This window comes from Podarcis vaucheri (genome assembly GCF_965113315.1).
Source record: "Podarcis vaucheri genome assembly, chromosome: 3".
NCBI classification, from domain to species: domain Eukaryota; kingdom Metazoa; phylum Chordata; class Lepidosauria; order Squamata; family Lacertidae; genus Podarcis; species Podarcis vaucheri.
In genome coordinates, this window is record NC_138761.1 from 97,802,780 (window position 1) to 97,827,625 (window position 24,846).

General features: G+C 43.9%; 1 long non-coding RNA gene across 1 annotated transcript in view; it reads left to right on the plus strand.

The window, feature by feature from the left end:
* The window catches only part of LOC309528344, a 1,081,412-nt gene that overhangs the window by 87,280 nt on the left and 969,286 nt on the right, over window positions 1–24,846 (plus strand). The gene's annotated exons all lie outside the window — the stretch shown is intronic.

Sequence of the window (24,846 nt, forward strand, 5' to 3'; positions counted from 1 at the left end):
GAAAGATAGCCTCAAAATGTTAACCAGTGGATTTTTGCGATTTTAATGCATATTTCAATTCACTAAAATTGAAGAGAGAAAAAAGATTAATACTCTAAGGAGTCCCCCCCCCATTTATCACTGACCTCTGTGGCCGCCTATCCTCGTGCTGTGGCCCCCCCATTTATGCATTTTCACCTGTGGCCCCTTGGAATATCCTGGGGGCATTTTGGCTAAAGCATCACTAACTTGTGCATCTAGAGCAGGAGTCAGCAAACTTTTTCAGCAAGGGGCCGGTTCACTGTCCCTCAAACCTTGTGGGGGGCCATACTATATTTTGGAAAAGAAAAATGAACGAATTCCTATGCCCCACAAACAACCCAGAGATGCATTTTAAATAAAAGCACACATTCTACTCATGTAAAAACACCAGGCAGGCCCCCAAAATAACCCAGAGATGCATTTTAAATAAAAAGACACATTCTTCTCATGTAAAAACACTCTGATTCCCGGACCATCCACCAGCTGGATTTAGAAGGCGATTGGGCCGGATCCAGCCCCCAGGCCTTAGTTTGCCTACCCATGATCTAGAGCTAACATGATATTTTACTTGACCAAAATCCTATTAACATAGTGCTGTGTCGCCTTCTCAATCAATATTTACAATGGCTCTTTTTAAACTGAAGAACTTGGTTCTGGTCTATGGAAGTTAGTTTCTTCACTGTGTACCGCACTTGCCTTTTAATATTGGCAAACGGTTTTGTTGGGGGGGGGGGCGTGTTTCATTTTGTTGTTGTTTTTAACCAGATGAGCAGATATTGCCACTAGAGGGCAGAAAAGAGCTAGGCACAGCATGTCTCAAAAGTCAGGCAACAACAAATACCTTCTGTCAAGGCAATCATTTCCAGCTTTGCAGGGATAGCGAGCAGAGATAAAGAGTGCTGAAACAGCAGAACGCATTACACGCAGTCTAGAGCTTCGGGCCATGCTGGAGCTCTCTGGTGGAGCTGCTGTTGATAGATCGTGGTCTGGCAGGATTTCGTGAACAAGGGGGAGGGCTTCCCTGGGCGAAATGCTGTAAAACAGCCTTCGGCAACCTGCTGCCCTCCAGATTTTGCTAGTTTGCAGCTCCTGCTTTACCTGACCATCATCCCTGGCTGATGGGCGCTGGAATGACTTCATCTGACTGGCACCAGGATGATGAGAAAGGCTGTTTTGGCTTTGAAACATATTGGCATTCCCAATGAAAAGGTGCCTGCTGCAAGTGATTATTATCCCTAACATGAAAACCTTTCTTTAGCATCTCAGTTTTGCTGCGGTTTCCGTGTTCTGAAATGAAAACATTTTTCCAAAGCAGGCAAATATGTTAAATCGTGTGAAAACTAGAAAGTAGCGCTTTTGGAAGGCCAACATATCTCTCGACTCCCTGCTAGGAGCTCATCTCTTTTGCTCTTGTTGAAAGGCATTTTGCTAGTTGGGAGTTGCTGAAATGGATGACCCATCTGAGAAAACCGGTATCGACAACATAAAACACAGACTATTGTTGTAAACAAAATCTGCCCTTCTTCCCTTATGGGGTATCCAAGAGCCCGTGTAGAGTCCGTAAGTGGGTTCTCTGTCGGTTGGAGAAAATAACAGAGGCCAACCAGAGAATATTGAGAAGCAAAGCAGCTAGTAAGCCTGATCTTTATTAAAGCTGTTGCAACAGGGTGTTCCCCTCACATGCAGGAGAGCGGAGGAGGACCCAGAACAAAGGTGTGCCTGCCCTTATATAGACATTTTAAATTCCCTGCCCTGGAGCTCAAGACCACCCCTCCATACATCATGCATACATCATAGAAGGGTTCCAACCAAGACTACCCCCCACAAACATCATACCTACTTCACAGAAAAGGAGGTCTACAACAGAAATTTGAATGTTGCTGTTTTTCCTGTCTGCCAGGTTATCTGATAATGCCTTATCTGATTGCCTTTCCTGGTAGTCTGCCCATTCCTTTGAGATGGTGATTACCCAATTCCCATAGCTGTCAACGTTTGCCCCTTTTTTAAGGGAAATTCCCTTATTCCGAATAGGATTCCTCGCAAGAAAAGGGAAAAGTTGACAGCTATGCCAATTCATGAGACAATGGAAAGGTTCCCTCACCCCCTCCCTCCTTGCAGAGAAAACATTTGGTCAGTTTGGGAGTCAAAATGGTTTCAGGGAGGTCTTCCTGTGCTGCTCTAGACATGTGGTCCACATATCTATATACGTGCTTGGTTGGTACATTTATGAACATTTATTATATATATAAGACCTTTATTTTTTTTATTACACTATAAAGGAAGGCAGCAAAACTGTTGTCTACTGATACTGACCTTAATGGAGGTGACTTTAACAGGACTACTCTAAAGTAAATGGGATAAAGAGTACAAGCAGTGAGTTGGTGGTAGTAAGTATTCAGGGTTGCTCACATGGGCGTAGCTGGGATTTATTTTAGCGGTGCAGGCTTTATGTTAGGGGAGGCAGAACCGAGTTGTCTGCAATACAATTGGTCAGTTAGTTAAGTATTTTTATTTATTTACTTGATGCAGGGGGGGAGGGCAGCTGGCTACACCCATGGTTGCATTTTCTTCGGCACTGTGATTGAACAACAGTTCTTCCTATTTTACCAGACTTGTGTGTTTGCATATATCAGGGGTGTACATTGGCTCAAGGAACAAAGCAAAGAGAGGTGCTTTGAGGGTACCCTTCCCCTAAGTTGAAGGGAGACATCAGTAGCTCCTCTCGCCTGAGTTAGATTTTTAAAGAGTTTGTTTTTAAATCCTGTGTTGCTCTGCTATACCACACATGCGTGCGTCTGCACAAACACACAGACACACACGCCACAGCTTTTCAGAACTCTGCAGGCGGTGATCTGATCGACAAAGCCTCACATAATAAGACTTATTAAAGATCCCTGCCATAAGGGATGCGGAAGAAAGTGAATCCATTTTACTTCCCTCACAAAAAAGCCCCTGGACCTATTTGTCTGCAATTTCCCAAGCTTCATTCATTCTAGAGCAGGGGTCAGTAAACTTTTTCAGCAGGGGGATGGTTCACTGTCCCTCAGACCTTGTGGGGGGCTGGACTATATTTTTTTGGGGGGGAGGGGAGGAAAAAAGAACAAATTCCTATGCACCACAAATAACCCAGAGATGCGTTTTAAATAAAAGCACACATTCTACTCGTGTAAAAACACCAGGCAGGCCCCACAAATAACCCAGAGATGCATTTTAAATAAAAGGACCCATTCTACTCATGTAAAAACACGCTGATTCCGATTTAGAAGGCAATTGGGCCAGATACCCGGGCCTTAGTTTGCCTACCCATGTTCTAGAGGCTTAATCCACACAGCCATGTGAGTAAATTTCATCTATTTTGGCAAAAAGAAAGAAAGCATTCCAACAATTTTTTTAAGATTTCCCATTGTCGTGAATCAGGGGACCCAGAGCTTCATTTTCTACACAGAGCATCTTGGGAGCTGATTGCAGAGCAAAGCAGAGAGTGCACAGAACACCTCAGAAACAGGCTGGAATGTTTTTAAAGCACCAAAATGCAAGGTGAAACTTGAACCCTGCACATATCCCTGGTATGTACGTATGTGTAGTCTTTACATTGCTGCGGAACCGTGACGGTGCACTGATCATTATAGAATTGCCCATCTCATCAGCTCCTATGAGCAAAACCTCCACTTTCAGCTGCATCACTCTTTAATTTTCGAAGTCTTCCTTAGCAGACCTGCTCTGCAACGTTGCCGTTCTCAACTCGCGCTATTTCCGTTATCATTGCATCATTCAGCCTGGGGGAAATGTTGGTTCCTGGAACTCCAAAACCATGTACCAATGGCATTGATCTGACACCACATTGTAGAGAGCCCTTCTGTGCCTCTGATGTATTATATTTTAATAGGTTTGCTCATGCTGTTATAATTAAGGGTGTGTCAGACTTTCCATAATAGGGATCTGATTTTTTCAAGGGGTCTATAAAATTTCACTCTTGGCTGCATCTTGGGATATATACAAGAGGTCCCGCTGCTTTTAAAGCTTTTCTGGATGCCTTAAAACATTCTTTTTTACCAAATTGGCTCATTAAGAAAAGGGAAGGGGAGTGGACACAATAATACATTAGCTCCTGAAGTCTCCCTTCCCCTCCAACTGGGTTACGCAGCCCCCACCTCCAATTTTGTTCTGGTGCAAAGAAATATAGCCGTAATGTGAATTTGCTATTAAAAGAAATCACGAAAAAATAATTACAAAAGGATGCGCTGAAACACCATCTTGCAGTTGGCTGTTATGGGAATGTGGTTCAAGTGGGGAAATGAAGTTTTATGTGTGTTTTGTGCCTCTCTTAATCAGTCCAACCCTGGACATGAACAAGTTGCAATCCACAAGCTTCGCGATCCCTTTATGTCGGGCAAACACAATAGTTTAGCTAGCTAAATTCACTAAATTAAGTAAAGAACTATTAACAAAGAGCTTAGTTAATTAATCTTCGGATCGCATTGTTTTATAATACGGCTTTAATTTAAGTCTTCTCAGGTCTTAGATAAAGGAGATCTTTGATGAGGATGTCTCAAGCCTCTTTGGGCGATCCAAACTAAAGGAAGCGAGTGCAATTTACACAAGGGTAAATTATGCTGGTGTAACTTGCTTATTCACAGTTCCTCTTGTCTCACGGCTTTCCCCCAGGGAAAACCACTCTTTTTTTTGGCTCAATCAGAGCAAACGGCAATTTGGGTCCCCCCCCCGGATTGCCACATGCTCCAATCTATCGCTAAAGAGCTTGGCAAGGAGCATGGCAAGAGGAAAACAGCTTGGACTCTGATTCCTGCATTGCAGGGGATTGGACAAGATGACCCTTTCTATGATTCTATGGTTTCGTGCCTTCTAGGGCCCGACACAAGCAGAAATGTGGGCAAGCCCCTTTTCCAAACACTGTTCAGGAGCCTGCCAGAGCCTGGGAGAGGGAAAACAAGCCTTTAAAGAAAAGGTTGACTTACACCACTGAGTTGCTAGGTCATATAACTGACGTTTGCATTTCTTAGTGCAGAAAGTATTGATCTGATGTGTAGAGATCTTTCCTATTCTAATTACCATATTTTTCACTCTATAAGATGCACTTTCCCCCTCCTTAAACGTAAGGGAAAATGTGTGTTCGTCTTATGAAGCGAATGCAGGCTGCGCGGCTAAGCCAGAACAGCGACAGCGCTGCGCAGTGCTCAGTCTTGCTGTTCTAGCTTCGGGCTTAGCTGCGCAAAGCCTCTGCAGGGCAACGGGATGAAGTCTCCCCGTGCCCTGCGGAGGCTTCGCGCAAAGCTAGACCAGCGCTCCCTCTAGCTATTCTGGATTTTGGATAGCCCCCACAAAGCCTCCGTAGGGCAGCAGGACAAAAGCTCCTCACTGCCCTGCGGAGGCTTTGTGCGACTCTTGCAGGAAGTGGGGGGAAGGGACAGAGGGCAGCTTACCTGTGCGCAGCCTCTTCCGGGCAGGGGGAGCCTTTATCCCGCTGCCTGGGAGAGGCTTCAGCAGCTATCTCAGAAGCCAGAACAGCAAGAGGCTATCCCAGAAACCAGATCCCTCTTGCTGTTCTGGCTTCTGGGATTCAGAATTTTTTTTTCTTGTTTCCTCCCCCCCAAACTAGGTGTGTCTTATCGTCTGGTGTGTCCTATAGAGCGAAAAATATGGTAATTCAAGAGGGTTCTGGAAAGCTTCTCTGTGTGAAAGAAACAAGCAGGAGGTTCATGATGTTTGGGTTATTCCTTCAGAGAAGCTGAGTACAGCTGGCTTAAGCTGGTTCTCTTATCTCTTCTGTCAAGGTCATGCTGAGTATAAAAATAGGGCCCGAAGGAGTCTGGGTTTCACTTTCTCTTTCTATCTCTTTTACTTCTGGTGTGGTGTCCTGTGCATAGTATGCTTAGTGTTAAGGTTATTATAAGTTATGTGACTTATTATAAGTTACAGTAAATTTAAGTATGTCGCAACTGGATTTCTTATGGACAATTCCAATCCTGGGTGTATTGGATTTGTGACCCTTATGCTTATTTGCCTTCAGTAGCAGTAAAGCAGTAAATGACAGAACAGAGTTTGGAATAAGGGTATGTCGCCCACTGCCCTGTTCTGCCCCCGCCACACCCATTCCACCCTCCCAGGGTGCCCCCTTTCCAGGACTCTCTCCAGCTTTGGCTCAGCTGGCTTCCACCGAGCGCCAGGTGAACTCGGAGACTTTCTGATGGCATATACCTTTCTGAGCTGGAATGAGGGCCTTCAGGTGGCTCAGCCAGAAACCAATCTATTCTATTCTGGATTAGATTTGGATTACTCCCTCAGTGTATGAATTAGCATTGCCCTGTGGTGGCTGCTTTGAAGACTGGGGGGAGTAACAATAATATTAATAATAATAATTTATTATTTATACTCCGCCCATCTGGCTGGGTTTCCCCAGCCACTCTGGGCAGCTTCCAACAGAATATTAAAATACAGTGGTGCCCCGCAAGACGAATGCCTCGCAAGACGGAAAACTCGCTAGACGAAAGAGTTTTCCGTTTTGGAGGTGCTTCGCAAAACGAATTTCCTATGGGCTTGCTTCACAAGACGACAATGTCTTGCGAGTTCCTGCTGGTTTTTCCCCCTTCCCCCCCCTTTTTCTAAGCCGCTAAGCCGCTTATCAGCTGATCCGATCAGCAGATAAGCCGCTAAAAGCCGCTAATAGCGCTAATCCGCTAATCCTTCAATGGTCTTGCTTTGCAAGACGAAAAAACCGCTAGACGAAGAGAATCACAGAACGGATTCTTTTCGTCTTGCGAGGCACCACTGTACAATAATCTATTAAACATTAAAAGCTTCCCTAAACAGGGCTGCTTTCAGATGTCTTCTAAAAGTCTCGTAGTTGTTTTTCTCTTTGACATCTGGTGGGAGGGCGTTCCACAGGGCAGGTGCCACTACCGAGAAGGCCGAATTGGGATGGGATGGGGAAAGAGAGGAAATGACATCACACATAGCCCTCTCTATCAATTGTATTTCTATGGTCTGAGTGTCTTGCCTATCAGCAATACAGCTCTGTGGGCTCGGCCCCTTCTCATGCTAACTAGCAAGAATATACACTTGCTAGGTTTGGCTGCTTCCACATGGGAAACATTTAAGTGGCTATCCGCTCTGGTTCTCCAGTTATCTGTTTCCATCCAGAGAAGCGGCAGGTTATATGTTTGAAAAGAAAGCAGAGGAAAGAAGTGGACCGCATTCCTTTCTCCCAAAGTGTCGACGACTCGTGGTTTAATTTAAAAGCTGCATTAATGAAGTGACAAATTAAATCTAAGTTTAAAACTTACTTTAAATAAGAGTACAAATCAGTCCCAGCGTTATTCAAACAGGAAACACATAATTTACAGCACATTTAATTTCAATCAGTGCTTTCAAATGGTTCACAGAGAGTTCAGTCGCTCTCTAGTACAAGAGCGCAAGGCTGACTGTGGAAGGGAGTGTGAAAATGTAGCCAGTTATGCACAGGCAGTGGTTTGGGTGGTGTGTTATTCTTCAGCTGTCTTGCTCTTGGCAGAGGCTGTATTTTTATTCTGCAGAGGAAATTTGCTCTAAAAGAGTGTCTTTCATTCAAGGCAAATCTGACAAAAGCCCTTTTGGGGGAATATATCTTATATTTGGCTTACTGACCATTAGTCAGGGCTCAGATGGGGGCATTATCTAAAGTGCAATCAAATACCATGCTACAGAGGGAAGCACTAAAACCTTTTTAATTAAAAATGTCATAAAAGCTTAAATAAAATAATAACCTCCAGTTAACAGCAATTGCTTAAAGGCTGTGCATGTGGGCGTGTGGGCGCGCACACACACACGTGTGTGTTTGCAGCAAGAACAAGAACACGGTCACCTGGTAATCGAGTATATTGTCTACCAGCAGAATAACCCGAAAAGCAGATTTCAACATGCTGATTCCACATTATGGTCACTTTTCAGTAACCTTCCAACCACAAAAGCACAAAATACACAGGAAAGCAAATGCAGAGTCTGAGCGCTCAAATCTTGTTAAAACGCATTTGCTGTCACAAAAGTGGAAAGAAGTGGTAAGCCAGGATTTGCTGGTAGGTTGCTGTAGATGGCAATTTTTATTTTTACTTCCAACTGTTTAGCAATAGCAAGAAGGAGTATCCATGCTCTGTAGTAGTTTAGATGAAGATATAATTTTACATAGGGACGCGGGTGGCGCTGTGGGTAAAAGCCTCAGCGCCTAGGGCTTGCCGATCGAAAGGTCGGCGGTTCGAATCCCCGCGGCGGGGTGCGCTCCCGTCGCTCGGTCCCAGCGCCTGCCAACCTAGCAGTTCGAAAGCACCCCCGGGTGCAAGTAGATAAATAGGTACCGCTTACCAGCGGGAAGGTAAACGGCGTTCCGTGTGCTGCGCTGGCTCGCCAGATGCAGCTTTGTCACGCTGGCCACGTGACCCGGAAGTGTCTCCGGACAGCGCTGGCCCCCGGCCTATAGATGTGAGATGGGCGCACAAACCCCAGAGTCTGTCAAGACTGGCCCGTTCGGGCAGGGGTACCTTTACCTTTTTATAATTTTACACACACACACACTGCCCATCTGGCTGAGTTACACCCAGATATGTCCATGTCCATTCAGGTTGTCCCAATGTATAACTTGTGAGGTTTAGGAGATAATTGGCTCCACCTGCTGAGCCACCATTTTGTATCTAGCTATACCACTTCACCTGGAGAGTGAAGTCAAATGGGCCTTAGAAAGCGCTGCAAATAACAAGGCCAGTGGAAGTGATGGTATTCCAGCTGAACTATTTAAAATTTTAAAAGATGATGCTGTTAAGGTGCTACATTCAATATGCCAGCAAGTTTGGAAAACTCAGCAGTGGCCAGAGGATTGGAGAATATCAGTCTACATCCCAATCCCAAAGAAAGGCAGTGCCAAAGAATGCTCCAACTACCGCACAATTGCACTCATTTCACACGCTAGCAAGGTTATGCTTAAAATTCTATGAGGAAGGCTCAAGCAGTATGTGGACCGAGAACTCCCAGAAGTGCAAGCTGGATTTAGAAGAGGCAGAGGAACCAGAGACCAAATTGCAAACATGCGCTGGATTATGGAGAAAGCTAGAGAGTTCCAGAAAGACATCTACTTCTGCTTCATTGACTGTGCAAAAACCTTTGACTGTGTTGACCACAGCAAACTATGGCAAGTTCTTAAAGAAATGGGAGTGCCTGATCACCTCATCTGTCTCCTGAGAAATCTCTATGTGGGACAAGAAACTACAGTTAGAACTGGATATGGAACAACTGATTGGTTCAAAATTGGGAAAGGAGTACGGCAAGGCTGTACACTGTCTCCCTGCTTATTTAACTTATATGCAGAATTCATCATGCGAAAGGCTGGGCTGGATGAATCCGAAGCCGGAATTAAGATTGCCGGTAGAAATATCAACAACCTCAGATATGCAGATGACACAACCTTGATGGCAGAAAGTGAGGAGGAATTAAAGAACCTTTTATTGAGGGTGAAAGAGGAGAGCGCAAAATATGGTCTGAAGCTCAACATCAAAAAAACGAAGATCATGGCCACTGGTCCCATCACTTCCTGGCAAATAGAAGGGGAAGAAATGGAGGCAGTAAGAGATTTTACTTTCTTGGGCTCCATGATCACTGCAGATGGTGACAGCAGTCACGAAATTAAAAGACGCCTGCTTCTTGGGAGAAAAGCAATGACAAACCTAGACAGCATCTTAAAAAGTAGAGACATCACCTTGCCAACAAAGGTCTGTATAGTAAAAGCTATGGTTTTCCCAGTATTGATGTATGGAAGTGAGAGCTGGACCATAAAGAAGGCTGGTCGCCAAAGAATTGATGCTTTTGAATTATGGTGCTGGAGGAGACTCTTGAGAGTCCCATGGACTGCAAGAAGATCAAACGTATCCATCCTTAAGGAAATCAGCCCTGAGTGCTCACTGGAAGGACAGATCCTGAAGCTGAGGCTCCAATACTTTGGCTACTTCATGAGAAGAGAAGACTCCCTGGAAAAGACCCTGATGTTGGGAAAGATGGAGGGCACAAGGAGAAGGGGACGACAGAGGATGAGATGGTTGGATGGTGTTCTTGAAGCTACCAGCATGAGTTTGACCAAACTGCGGGAGGCAGTGGAGGACAGAAGTGCCTGGCGTGCTCTGGTCCATGGGGTCACGAAGAGTTGGACACGACTAAACGACTAAACAACAACAACAGCACACCACTTCTCACCACGATTGCACATGACTCCTGTTGGGGGTTGCGGTCCTAGTTAAAAAAAGAGAGAGACCACAGTAGTTCCCACTAGCCTGAAGTCTTTCCACAACGTCTTTCTCCTGACGGCTTTCCAGCTGTGATTTGGGGCACCAAAGGTTTCTCAACGAACAGATTAGTAATGGTAGACCTTCCCTGAAGGGTCTTCTCTGAAGTACAGCTTTTCTGCAGTTACAACTCTCTTCCCCTAAAATGGGGAAGCTGTGGCCCTCCAGATGTTGCTGAATTCCAGTTCTTGTCAGCTTCAGCCCGTGTTACAGACGATGGGAACTGTAGTCTAGAAATATCTGTGGGAGCCACAGAGAGTGTACTGCCAAATCACGTGAGGTAATGTTGAAGCCTAACAGGCATCTCTGAGGGAACTGAGACAGTGTGTCTACCCTTTTCAGCCTGAGGCCTGCATCCCAGTGGTGGGTGAGGCCAGAGGCCAAAATGAGCACACACACACACATTCAGACATCCCTCTCTATCCTTCGTCTCTATCCTATACCAGCCCTCAAGCACACATTCCAGCCAGGCAAGAACACTGAAAGAGGAAGGTGAAGGGTGCTGGTTGCAGAGAGGGTGTGTGGCCTAGAGGGAATCCTAGGAGCTAGATACAGCGAAACCAAGGGCCACTTTGGGCCCATAGGTTGAAGGTTTCCCAATTCTGCCCGAAGAAAGGTGCCTCAGAATCTTCTGCAGACAACCAGAGTTTTATTGAAGACAAATACCCAGGAGCTCCTCAGAAGACGAATAAATGATGTTGTGGCATCAGCAGGAGGATTCGAAACCGCTGCTTTATCATGTGGATTTCATTTTAAAACGTTCATCTCAGCACGCAGGAGTCACCACACTGGTTAATTCTTTAAGCCACAATGTTTTATTTCCAAGACCTTGAATCGATTTGACTCCATCAACAGTTACTGTTGGTGGGGTAAAGAGGCTTGTTTTCTTTCTCTCTCTTTTTTTATAGGCCTGTTCATGATAAGAACCCATTGAACCATTTTGGCTCCATTGCAACTAAATATTCCCTGAAAGTATTTGAACCAAGACAGTTTTTCTTTCCAGGATTAATATGTGAGTACCTTTTTTTTTTTTTTTTTTGCTAAATACCCTAGCTAGCCTCCATCTGCTTGCTTCAAAGAGATTCCCCACAGTCACCCATTACTCTCTGGGCTGTGTGCATGTACCCAAACAATGGAAATCTGAAATATTTTTCCCCTGCTCTGCATACATTTACCCTCCATAATTCATTTTGGATTTTGCAAATCATGAGGTGGAGTGATGACCTGACCAGGGCACTGAAGCTACTCTTCTCCTCCCAATCGTCTGGATATCTTACTCAGCAAGCCTTCTGACTTCTTAGATTTCAGCAGACATTGCAACGTGGAAGCATATATTCACAGAAGGGCTAGAAACCTGCTACGTTAAAATAAATAAATAAGGTGGAGCCTGTCGAGAACCTGCATCCAGTATAATAACATCCTACGTTTTTTTCCTGCAAGCTTGCAAAATTGTGGCTTACACATGTGCCTGATTATTCTACCCTGTGGATAATCCTCGACTTTGAGAGGATCCCTCAACATCTTTTGTGTGTGTGTGTGTGTGTGTGTGCCTGTGCATGCATCACCATAATTAATAACATCTTCCGAGCATCCCAGTTGGCACGCTCTACACTGGAAGGGAATTAACTCATGTACTAATATCTCTGGGGGGGTCACTCCACCGGCTGTTCCTTCAGCAGGCCTGGGGCAGCAGGGAAGCACACACCTGCTCTAGATTAGATATGGCTTCAGAATCTGACCCGCTTCCAAAAACCTTTTGGCCTGGGAATCCTGCGTAAGGCGGCCTACTCCAACCAGTCACTTGGTGCTACATCGGCTAGTGAGGGGTGCATTTAAAAGTTACCTCTCGCTGTAGATCGGGCTCTGTGTCTCTCTGCCACATAGCCGGTGGCAGCCCCAGAATTGGCAGGGCTTGGTGGTGGTGGAGCACTGTCAAAAGACCTCATTAAGCTGAAAGTTAGTGCTTGGCTACACAGGTTGAAAAATCCCCCCCACATTGTCTTCAGCCTTCTTGAATGCTCCCTGCAAGGAGAGTAAGTCTCAAGGCCTTGGCAAATGCCCAGCTGTGCCGCTCTCCAAAGACATCCGTGTTGTTCAGCTGCCTCAGCATAGCCAAATAAAATACCGTTCTATTTCACCGCTGCAGTTCGGAACAGCAACGGTGCAGATGCGACAGAGGAGATGTTTCACGGGCGAGGACAGGTTGGTGCATAACAGCGATCCATTATCTCTCTGCTGCAGCTTTAGGAGTGTGGCAACAGAAGCGCTGAGCAGATGGCACCTTGGCAGACTCGGGCCGCCTGCATTTGGCAGTCCTTCCTGTTTCAGGGCTTCAGCAGCTATTTTGAACATGTGTGACAATATTGGCTGCTTCTATTCCACAGGAAGGTAAGGTAGACCAGCTCTTTCTCCTTATGAAACTATCAATCACATTTATGCTCCACTCTTCCACCAAAGATCTCAAAATAAACACACACACTTTCTCTTTCTCTTTCTCTTTCTCTTTCTCTTTCTCTTTCTCTTTCTCTTTCTCTTCTTGTGTGTGCTTCCCATCCTGGTAATTTAAATGGCCAAACCCACTTAAGTCTCCTTCAGATGACCTCTTTTTATTTTTATTCTTTAGCATTCATCCTGATTTACTTGCACAAAGCTTACGTGGAGGCCAGATTGGATCCAGGTCTAATTAAGTATCCACTGTGATTTATTTATTGGGAGGTTATGTAACAATGATGATCCTGCATTTATCTCCGTTTGCTTGCGGTCTTTGCACATTGTCTTGTTAATCATTGATTCGTTCCAAACTATTCAATACATTTCTTTGTCACTTTCGAAACTGCAAAAGTTCTTCTCTTAAGGATTTGCTTTCCAAGATGACATGGCCTTTAACTCATGTTAGTTGCAGAAACCTAAATCGACTTTACATTCGCGAATCCCTCCTGTGAAATACCAACAGTCTCCGGAGGCACCCTTAGTTTCAGCAATGCTGGTGCGCCATGCTCCTTCGCTGGGCTCTGACGGGTCACATGTGTTAGAAATCGGTGTCGGAGAACAGAGGTTGCTTAGAGCAGAAATCAGAATATTCTCTCACATGCTTATCACACTAAGCTGTGTTGTAGCTTGGAATGTGGATCATGAGGGGTGGGTAACCTGAAAAACAGCATATATAATGAGGCTGGGTTATTGATAGGTCAGCTGGAGGCAACATTATTTGGGAGGACTTGTCTTTCTCTCTAACCTTAAGAGAATCCAGGACAGAGAGTGGCCTTGCAAGGGCATGTTTATGGGTTCAAAATCCAGGTGTTGTTGTTCTTATTACTATTATTATTTATTAGATTTATATTCCACCCTGCATCATAAGATCTTAGGGCAGTTCGCAGAATAAAATACAGGAGAGTTGTTGTTAACAACAACAACAATGGCATTTATTTATTTCTTCTTCTTCTTCTTTGGCGATCACTCATAGCCAAGATTGTCTTCCATAAACATGGTCTTAACAGTGAGTCCATAAGTGACCAATTCTGGATCCACACGTCCTTCCACAGTGGGGACATAGGTTTCTGGGTGGGAGTGATCATGGTGAGGGTTTGCCAAGTGTGCCTTTCTCTTAGCATGTTTCTCCCTTTCATCCTGAGTTCAAGTGTCTTCAAAGCCCATGACACCTTCGGTAAAGGCTGTTCTCCAACTGGAGCGCTCACAGGCCAGTGTTTCCCAGTTGTCGGTGTTTATACTACATTTTTAAAGATTTGCCTTGAGAGAGTCTTTAAACCTCTGTCGTTGACCATCAGCATTGAATGAATGAATGAATGAATGAATTTATTACGGTCATAGACCAGAAGAAAGGGGAAAAAAAAAAAGGCAGCAATAATTTACAAGGGAATGATGGTGTCAGTTAAGAGTTGTAAAATTATACATAAAAACAATACACATATACTCACACACCCACACCCACACACATATACATACTCATATATGCACTACAGTATATGTATGGGCTTAAAAAAAGGGGGGGGGGCTTATCCGGGGGTCAGATCTTTTACTTTTTTACAGCTGATCATCAGCATTAGGCTTTTCATTTTTTAGTTCATCATAGAGTAGTTGCTTTGGAAGACGATCATCAGGCATCCACACAACACAACCAGTCCAACGAAGTTGATGTTGAGGAATCATTGCTTTGGCACTGGTGATCTTTGCTTCTTCCAGAACACAACTGCATTTATATCCCACCTTTCTTCCAAGAAGCTCAAGGTAGGGTCACACATGGTTCCCTTCCCTATTTTATCCTCACAGCAACCCTATGAGGTAGATGAGAGACTGTGACTGGCCCAAGGTCACTCTGGGAGCTTTATGGCTGAGTGGGGGATTTGAACCCTAGTCTCCCAGGTCCTAGGCTTTCACTCTAACCTCTGCACCACACCAGCTCTCACCATGGGATGATGATGATGATTATGATTCCTGTCCCCATGAGCTTAATACTTATGCACAGTGGTATTTTTCTAGAAAAAGAGGTGCCGGAACTCACCATGAATCCCTCTCTTGTTCTCTTATAACGGCTATGGCGCCCACCTTAGAGGTGCTGGAACTTAGTTCCAGCGAGTTCTGGCCGCAAGAATACACACTCTCACCCCATTCACACACAGTTCTCATTACAAGTCACCCAAAACAACCAACCACACCCTAAGCCACCCCCCAACCTCTCTCACCACCAAGGAAATACAGTGGTACCTTGGGTTACAGACGCTTCAGGTTACAGACGCTTCAGATTACAGACTCCGCTAACCCAGAAATAGTACCTCGGGTTAGGCACTTTGCTTCAGGATGAGAACAGAAATCGTGCAGTGGCAGCGGGAGGCCCCATTAGCTAAAGTGGTGCTTCAGGTTAAGAACAGTTTTAGGTTAAGAACGGACCTCCAGAATGAATTAAGTTCTTAACCCGACGTACCACTGTACAACAAGTGAATAGTAAGAGAACCCATACAAGTAATGCTGACACAACCCGCTCCACTTTCAAGTTGTGATCACCACTCGCCTGAGATAATACAACCCGTCTTTTTGAAAATCAAGTTGGTGGTTTGGGGACCAGCAGTAGAAAGGTGCTCTCATGCTTCTCACAGCTGCAAACATGTATAAAGGGGCTGTGTAAGATACAGCCAAATACTGCATTTACGTTGCAGTTAAAAAGAGGCGACGAGGAAGGCTGCCTGCACTGTGAAACGGAAATCTGGCATTTAAAGGGTGGCGCGGAGCCGGTTCCTGCTGTAATGCAGAATGCTCCATATAAATAGTGAAGCAAAAGACCCCTGTGGCGGATTGTAAGGCAGTAAACCAGGAAACAAATTACTGCTGCTGTAAAAAAATAAAACACAAATGAAAGAATACAAACACGGGAGAATGGCAAGGCCCTCCTAAGATAATGTGGATGGCAGCAGGAGTGGCACAATGCAAAATCCCTGTAAATAAGGTTGCCAGTTGGCCTGGATTTCAGCCTCTTGGAGAGGAGCCAAGACAGGAGTGTGTACAGCGGGGGAAGAGGGGAGGCAAATGTGTGTTTGTGCATGAGAGAGGTTGCTTTTAAACAGGTATTTCTTTCTTTTCTGTACAGTGCGATTTTTGAAACTAAAAAAAAAAGCAGTACTTTTCACACACCCAAAAACACTTCCCCTCCTCCCCTTTACAAGGTGGAAATCGCTCTGAATATGTTGAGGGAATGCAGTGCCCTTAAATGCAACCCGAGGAATGGCTCCCAGCTGTGACAAAAGCAAAGGGACTCTGCTCCTGTCCAGAGGCATTCAGACCAGGGTACCAGAATTGTTTTAGAGCACCAGACTCCCCTTTGAAATGCTTGCCGCACCCCATATCCCAGGGACGAAGTGGGCACCAGCAAAAGGGCAGTGGGCTCAGCGTTGTGCTCCGTGTTGAGGCCCTTGGGAAAGAAAAGGGGGCCAACTTCCCTGGAAGTAACAGGGCCCTCTGTAAGAAGGCAGGAGGTCTCTGGCGTCACCACAACCCCTTATTAGAGAGGCTCCTCTTGTCAGCCGTCAGATGCAACCAGCAAACATAAGGTTCCAAATATGATTTCCATTTTGAATGTATGTATGTGCCTCTGGTTAAAAGGATTAGCTGGTGGTAATCTAGTTCTGGAGGACATTATCTTAACAAAAAAAAGAGGGGGGTAAATATAATTTTTTTTAAAAAAAGAAAACTCTTCAGCTGGACATATTTTTGGCTCCAGTTCATTAGGCGGGCTGCTATTTGTGCGTGTGCATGTGTGCAAATAGGGAGAAGCTAACCTCTTCCATCCATCTATCTCCCCTCGGGAGGCCGCCACATAACTGTCAAAAAATAAGCTTTTATTGTCAGCATCTTCTTAGGCTTCCCCGATTGACAAAAGGCAGGGGCAAGTTGTTGCAAGATTCCGTGGGCTGCGAAGGAATTAAAGACTGTCCAATTATAGCGTTCCAAGACCCCATAAAACCCTCCCCTTCTTGCCCAGAGCTACTCCTAATTGGGTTTAATTATGAGCCAGTGGTTTCCCTAGAATTAATTGTACAATATTTGTAGTCTGATCCTAATAACGAAGCCAGGTTCATACAGACGCAGCCCTTGATTTATGTTTACAAGCGCGTAAAACACAGAACAGAGGGAGCCCCAGTTTGGGACTTCAAACATTAAATCAGGCCCTTTTTTATGCGGAATTCCTACAGGAAGTTCCTAAACCAGTTTTTAATGCCAGGCCCTCAGACCTTGGACACATGGATGAATAACAAGCAAATATACCTGAGCATGTGCAGAATGCCTTTTTGTCATTCTTAAGTGAACACAGCGAGCTCTCCCCTGCCTGATGCAGACGAATACATAGAAGATAAGGTTATCAATAGCCTTTTAGGAATGTTAGCTAAAATGGAACATCCTTGTTCAAACTAGAGATGGATGGCTCTCTACGTTTTGAGTTCTTTCAGTTTCTCATTTCCCCAAACTTAAATTCAGCTTTCCACATTTTTGCAGCAATTTGCAATTTTTTTAAAAGTGTGAAAATTCTTCATGCAAATAAACACATTTGGTTACACAGTTTTGACAGATATATGCTTTGCATGCAATTAGTCATAACATAATGCATTTTTGTATGTCTTATTCATTAATACACACATTTTTATGCATACCACATCGGAATACATACTTTCTTGTATGCATTGCTAGGCTGCAGAACTGCACTGCAAAATTCAAAGAAGTGCAGATTTCAAAGAATGGCTTCGTTTTGTTTCACATGCCGTTTCAGAAAGTGTGCATTTGCTATGTTTGCTTTTAAATGCAACCAATATTGGATTTTCCACCCATCCCCGATCGTAGGAAAGGATCCCCCTGTTTCTTCCTCTTTCTCTTCTTGGATTTATGCTTAAAAGATGGACCAGGTTTAATTAGTAGAATGACATAATCCTGTCAGCCCGTAAGCTCTGGGAAAGGAATGGCGCTAGGGATTTAGCAGGCTTAGGTGAAGGAGCCAAACCACCGTGCGTCTCTTGCTTGTCTCAAATGCACAGCACAGAAGCTTCAAAAGAATGGCCCTCAGAGGCCCTTTAAAAGTCCTAGGAAAATTTACTGCCTTGGTATTGGGCTGGCCCCAGTGTTTACTGTTTGCTTTGCAATCTCCCTCTTCAGAAGAATGCAAGAGGTTGTGTTATAATGGCAAAGAGGGGAATGAGTTACGGAACTGGGGAACTCCTTGGTTTGATTGCTCAGACCCTTATCTCTGTCATATGAGGGCAGTCAGGACCAGTTCAGTAGTTGCCTTCCTATGTGGAAGCCACATCATGCAACTCCACGCAATTCCACGTCACATCTCCATGCTATGTTTGCCCTGGACCAGGAATGAAGAAGCCTGGCTTTGTGGAATTGCTGATCTGAAGCAACTCCTACACACCTCCATGCCTACTTTTGGCACACAGTGTCTTTGTGAGTCAGCGGAAAACAAAGTTATCACTTTGCTTCAAGGTAGACCTGCCAAGGATAGGTGAGTAGAGGGCTGCTCACTCCTAGAATTGACCTCAAATGCATGAAGGCCCACAAGGGGAGGGTTTTGGAGCATTCAAAGTGTCCTGCTCAGAGGCTCCAATTGCCTGTCTCTGTCAGGGACTGCCTGGATGAGGAAGAGTGGTGGGTGCCGCCTGGCCTAGAGACCCTCCAGAAGACATAGAAGATGACTTAGACCCTCGATCATGGTGATGGGACACTGGGGAGCTGTCTGGGGGAAAGGATGAGCTGGGAGGTGCTAGTAGCAAGAGGTTTGAGTGATCAAGGTGGGTCAGAAGCAGTGCCGGATTTATGTATAGGCTAAGTGGGCTGAAGTCTAGGGCCTCTAAATCTAGGGGTCCTCGCCAGCCAGCCTGCTCCCCAGCAGGCAGTCACCCATCTTCCAAAATTGCAAACCCAAGACTTCATGCAAGGCCATGCAAGGACAAATCAGGCCCAGCAACTATGAGACTCAGGGCTAGCCAGTGGGGCCCAATTTGAAGCATTGGGGCCCAACTTGATTTTTTTTTGTAGGGCCCCAGTTCACAGCCAAAGTCTGCAAAATCTTAGAGATATAAATAAAATCTATCTAGAGTTTCCTGGTGCGCTGGGCCCCTTAGGAGCAGCCTGTAGGGCCCAAGTGGCCAAATTGCTCCAATTGCCTTAAGGCCAGCCCTGATGAGACTGTGCAAGGGTTGGACTGACAAGCCCTGCCCCTTTTAGGTCCCTGGTGTCACTATTCAGAGTACAGACTCAAGGACTTGTTATGGAAATAAAGGGAAGCACTTTTTGGAAATCAGTTTTGTTACCTCTCTCACCCCCTCCCAAACCCCAGGACGATGAGCCCAGCCACCTTTTATTCACAGTCGCATAAGCACTACACTACAGCATGGCCATAAACCTGTACGTATACACCCAATATGGACCAATGGAGATTTATGTTACTGCTTTATGAATGAACAGTGTGTTTTATGAATGGACTCTGTATTTTGTGAATTACCTAAGAGCCACCAATAGGGAGCTCTATAATCTGACAGCTAACCAATCGGGTACTACCAAACAGTGACCCCTATTGCTGAAATCAGGTGACCAGCAGCAAATGTTTCAGCTCAGCCTTTGCACTGTTGACTGAACACCCCCTGCTGTGCAGATAATGGAGAAAGCTCATAAATTGTATAAAATATTATGAAAATGGTGTAAAGTGGTATTTAACACCAACAAAATTGGCCAAAATGTATAAATTTAAAAAATAAGGAATGTTGGAAATGTAATGAAAAGGAAGGGAATTTTTATCATATGTGGTGGACTTGTGGTAAAGTAAAAGCTTACTGGGATATGATATCTAATGAGTTAAAGAAAATGTACAAAAGTACATTTGTTAAAAAACCAGAAGCATAGGTGAAGAAATTCCAAAAAAAGATCAAAGATTGTTCAGATATGCAACAAATGCAGCAAGAATTTTATTAGCTCAAAAATGGAAACAACAGGATATACCAATGATACGACAATTGCAAGCAATTAACAACACTTGCAGGAATTAATTAAGAAGACTTATAATGTTGACTATATATACCTTTATACATATTGGTTAAATTTTTTGATAAATGAAGGGACATCATGTAAAGAGGAAGAAGTATAAATGCTATGATATAAAAAAGAATTAAGGTAACCATGAGATGGGAGGGAGATCAACAGTTTATTTGAACAAACAATGTGGAAAATATGAATGTATTTCAGAAGTCAACTTAGGAACAAAGAAGTCAAATTCTGAAGGGTTTGGGGAGCCACAAACACACACACATGCTAGTGGGCCCAAAACCTAGAATCATAGAATCATAGAATCATAGAGTTGGAAGAGACCACAAGGGCCATCGAGTCCAACCCCCTGCCAAGCAGGGACTGTTTACTTATCGCAAAGTATTGGAAGACACAAGATCTGCCCACCCTGGAAGAATGGCAGATCAAAGTGATGGACTACATGACATTGGCTGAGATGACTGGCAGAATCCGTGATCAGGGAAAGGAGACGGCGGAAGAAGAATGGAAGAAATTTAAAATTTATCTTAAGGACTACTATAAACTTGATGAATGCTAGAATGTCGAGGTTTTCAGAAAGAAAGGGTTACAGTGATATAAGATTAGATTAAAGAAAAGATCAACATGAAAGAGGTTGGAAAGAGATATTTAGAAGTTGTTAAAAAACTATGGACATTGGGATGCAGAAAGGGGAGGTATGGGGAAGTCCGAGAAGAGAGGTTTATGAAAAAATTGTTATGAAACTATACGTGTTTGTATGTCTTTTTATGTGTGTGTCTGTCTAAAAAAAAACTTTGTAAAACCAATAAAAATCTTATTAAAAAAAAACCAAAACCTGACTGTTTACGTGCCGTACATCCAGAATTTCTCAGACAAAGCTCAACAACTTTTGTGTCTGGATTTTCACTTTTTGAAATATGGCAACCCTCGCCCATGAATGAATCTGCCTGTCCTTTTCTCTCTCTGCTGAACTTGAGCAGCCGAAGTTCATGCACTGAAACAGAAGGGAACTTCCACTTCTGCTTTGCTGCTACAGCCATATTAATGCCGGCCATTTGAAAGCACTACCCTAGAAGCACCCAGAAGCACCATGGAACAATGTTAGTTCTGGTTCTTTCTGCCTTCCACGCTGAAACAAATTCTCTCTTTCTGTGTCTCTCTCCCTCCCTCCTTTGTTTTCCAGAGCCTCTGAAGAGAGTCGCTAGGCTTATGCTTCAGAAGTGCTCAAATAAACAGACATATGGGCTGCACCTGGCCAGTGCTTACGGTGCCCTTGGAGTCCTGCATGCTCTTGCTGGGGCTCGCAGAAGCCCGGGGAAACCAAGCTCTGTTTATATATTCCCAAAGGCTGTATAAACAGTGAGCTCTCCTCCTTTCCAGCAGTTCGAGGCTGAATATATACACAGGCAGGTACATGGGCTGGGCCTTTCCTCCCATTATTTTGGAGGAGCGTTAGATTGCGTTAGATTGTCATGGCTGCTGCCACCTCCTTCACTACTTTTCAAACTGCCAGTCCGATTGGCAAGAGATCTTCTCATATGTGCTCCCCAGATGTTGTTGGACTACAACTCCCATCATCCCTGACTGCTGGTCCTGCTAGCTAGGGATGATGGGAACTGTAGTCCAATGGGGACTGAAGTTTGGGAAAAGGCTGGCTTAGGAGAATATGGCTTAGGGCGTACACACATGGACCTTTCCAGGCACAGGTCTGAGCCTAAAAGCTGTGTATCCATGAGACTTCATTTCATTTCACTTTTATTTTGTATACTGCCTTTCACTTTTATTTTGTATACCGGCTTACAGCAACATAAGACAAAGAACACACACCTTATATTAATCTGATCCCATATCAAAAGTCACAATAAAATGTAACTTTGAAATGGGTAGGCTTATAGCAAATAAAGTAACAACCAATAATGTATTGGAATATAACAGCACACCATGAAACTGACTCTCACAATATCAGCAAATAATAATCAGAAGTTCATCCTTAACAACTGCAATAAATAATTACTAAGCTGTGATCAATAAAAATAACTGCAAGTAGTCACAATGCGTAAAATACCACAATACATACCAAACCATGTAAGAGGATCAAACTGAGAAACATAAGGCACACAACTTATAAAACTATTCTTTTAAAAAATCACTGAACTGCATGAAAACCCACTCTTTAGTGCTCAATCAGAACAAACATCCATTCAGGTCTTCTGTGGATTGTCATTTGCTCCAACTGAGCTTTAGAAAGTGGGTTTTCATGGGGGAAATTCCAGGCCATGAAAAGGGTGATTGGACATGGAGCTTTAAAGCATAGACTGTACCTGGAAAGAGCAGAAGAAATGTAAGTGTGGATAAGCCTTTAGTTTCTCTTTTTTCCCACCCAGTGCGGTGTAGTGGTTAAGAGCGGTAGACTCATAATCTGGTGAACCGGGTTCGCGTCTCTGCTCCTCCTCCTGCTGGGTGACCTTGGGCTAGTCACACTTCTCTGAAGTCTCTCAGCCTCACTCACCTCACAGAGTGTTTGTTGTGGGGGAGGAAGGGAAAGGAGAATGTTAGCCGCTTTGAGACTCCTTAAAGGGAGTGAAAGGCGGGATATCAAATCCAAACTCCCCTTCTTCTTCTTCTTCTTCTTCTTCTTCTTCTTCTTCTTCTTCTGTTTGGTTCTCTACATTTCCACATACGTTTGCTCTTTTTTTTTTGGTGGGGGAAAGTCCTCATGAAAACTCATTAGCATTTTGGTGCAAATTTCTCCGAATATATACATTTTTGAAAAGCAATTTTCCCTAATATAATGCCTTTCTGTATGCTACTGTCACGAATAAATCTGTTCATTTGCACATTTCACCACAGCATATGCATTTTTGTACCCATTACTTGGCTGGGAAAGCGCATTGCAAAATTCAAAGAATTGTGGATTTCAAAGGATGGCTTTGTTGGAGTTCACGTATTGTTTAGTAAAATGGGAATTCAGTAAGTTCACCTTTAAATGTGAACCAGATCAAGTTTCTCCGCCATCCTGTGTTTTCCTACTGTTGTCCTTCTATGCTTAGAGCTAGGCTTCTAATCTCTCAACTAAAAACACAGACCCAGTGTAGTTGAGTGGCAAGAGTGTCAGACCTGAACCTTCCCATCCAGGCTTCAAATCCCCACGTGGTCAGGAAGCTCCCTGGCATAGCTGTCAACTTTTCCCTTTTCTTGCGAGGTATCCTATTCGGAATAAGGGAATTTCCCTTAAAAAAGGGAAACGTTGACAGCTTGGGCCTGCAAGGGTGACCTTGGGCCAGTCACTGACTCTCAGTCCAACTCACTGCACAGGGTTCTTGTGAGGATAATGTTAAGAAAACAAACTTGCACTGGCAATTAAGATAATATCCTTCTTTAATAGCTGGTCTCTGATTTTAAAATTGTATACGGTTTTATGTACAATTATTGTAAACCGCTCTGATTTTTTTAAGAAATGAAAAGTGGCATATAAATATTTCTATAAACTAACAAATAAAGTGGAGATGGGCAGAGAACACCAATGTACGCCAAACCTGAGCAGAGCTGTAAGTGCAATAAGGAGTAAAAGGATCATAAGTCTTCAGCACAAACCGCAACTCTGATGAGAATGATGAACAGATGGCTTTATCTTGCATCATCGTTTTCCTTTCGGCCAAGTTCAAGCTGAAAATCCTTCCTAAGGACCCCATCCTTTTTATCTGCAATTGCTTAATAGGATGGTTTTATGAACTCTGCTGGAGAAAGGCCAATCTAGTCTAGGGAGATGTTCGCGACCTCTTTGACGGAGCCTTCGCTTCTCAGAGGATGTTATGTTTCCAGCGGCCATTTTGCTCCATTTGTCTCAACGTTCTGCTGCTCATGCTGTGAGCTCTTCAGGAAAAAAACAACAACCAGGTCTTTGTGCCTCCTCTACCTGTACCCTTTGCCTGTAAGCAGCTTTGCAAAAAAAGAGCAAAGGTGAGGGAAGGCAATTTACAGACTTTCCTATACGTTTGCAATACAAAAATCTATCTAATTTTATTAAGGTTAATTTGACCCTGCAATTGACACAAGACTCCGACCAACGAAGGAGACACATTTATGGGGATCATTCTTTTCAGATGCATGCAGAAATCCTATTGTACAGCTGAAGTCCCGTGGTGCTTTTGAGAAACACAATACACGTACGCAGGTGGGCTTCTGACATTTTCCGTTGTTTTGCTCAGTATGTACCAATAGGTGGTAGTGTTTTCCCTACTGTTTAAAGCCTTGCTTTTTGGAGAGAAACTTTCTAGCATACTTGCAGCAGATGCTACTGTGTGACCATTGAAGGCCCTGTTTGACCCTTTGACATTTTTGGTCACCGTGACTCATAAAGCTGTGATCTATAAAGCTTTGCTTCAGGTGTTACACTGAAGAAGCAAACACACAGTCAATTCCACCTTTGACTGCTGCAGGTGCTGATTGTAATATTCGCTGGCAAAACTTACGCAAAAACCTTGTTTCCAAAATGGAAGGTTTTCTACTATTATATTTTTCTGTGGGAAATCTTCCAGTTTTGGAAATGTGTTGTATCATAAAACCCCTCAGCAGCACAAGGAATGAACACAACACAAATCAGATCGGGCTACTGGAACGGATAAAAAGCTACTCAAATCTAAAATATTTTGCCCCAACGAGACATGTACATTTATGTGCACAGCTCTTTAGTATGTTAATAGTTTTCTGCCTTTTCTTCTTGAAATCGAAATAACATAATGGAAGTATATGCTACTGAGACTTAAAATATTTGCTCATATTGTAATGAAAATAATTCAGCTACAAATTTAAATGTAATATTTAAAGTGCACTTTATTGGGTTTTGAATAAACATACAGAAACCTTTTATTGGTAATATATAGATAGATAAATTAAGGATATTTACAATTTTATAACATGCAGAGAATAACATGTGCTGAAAAACCAGAGAAAGGAGCTGAGGGAAGTC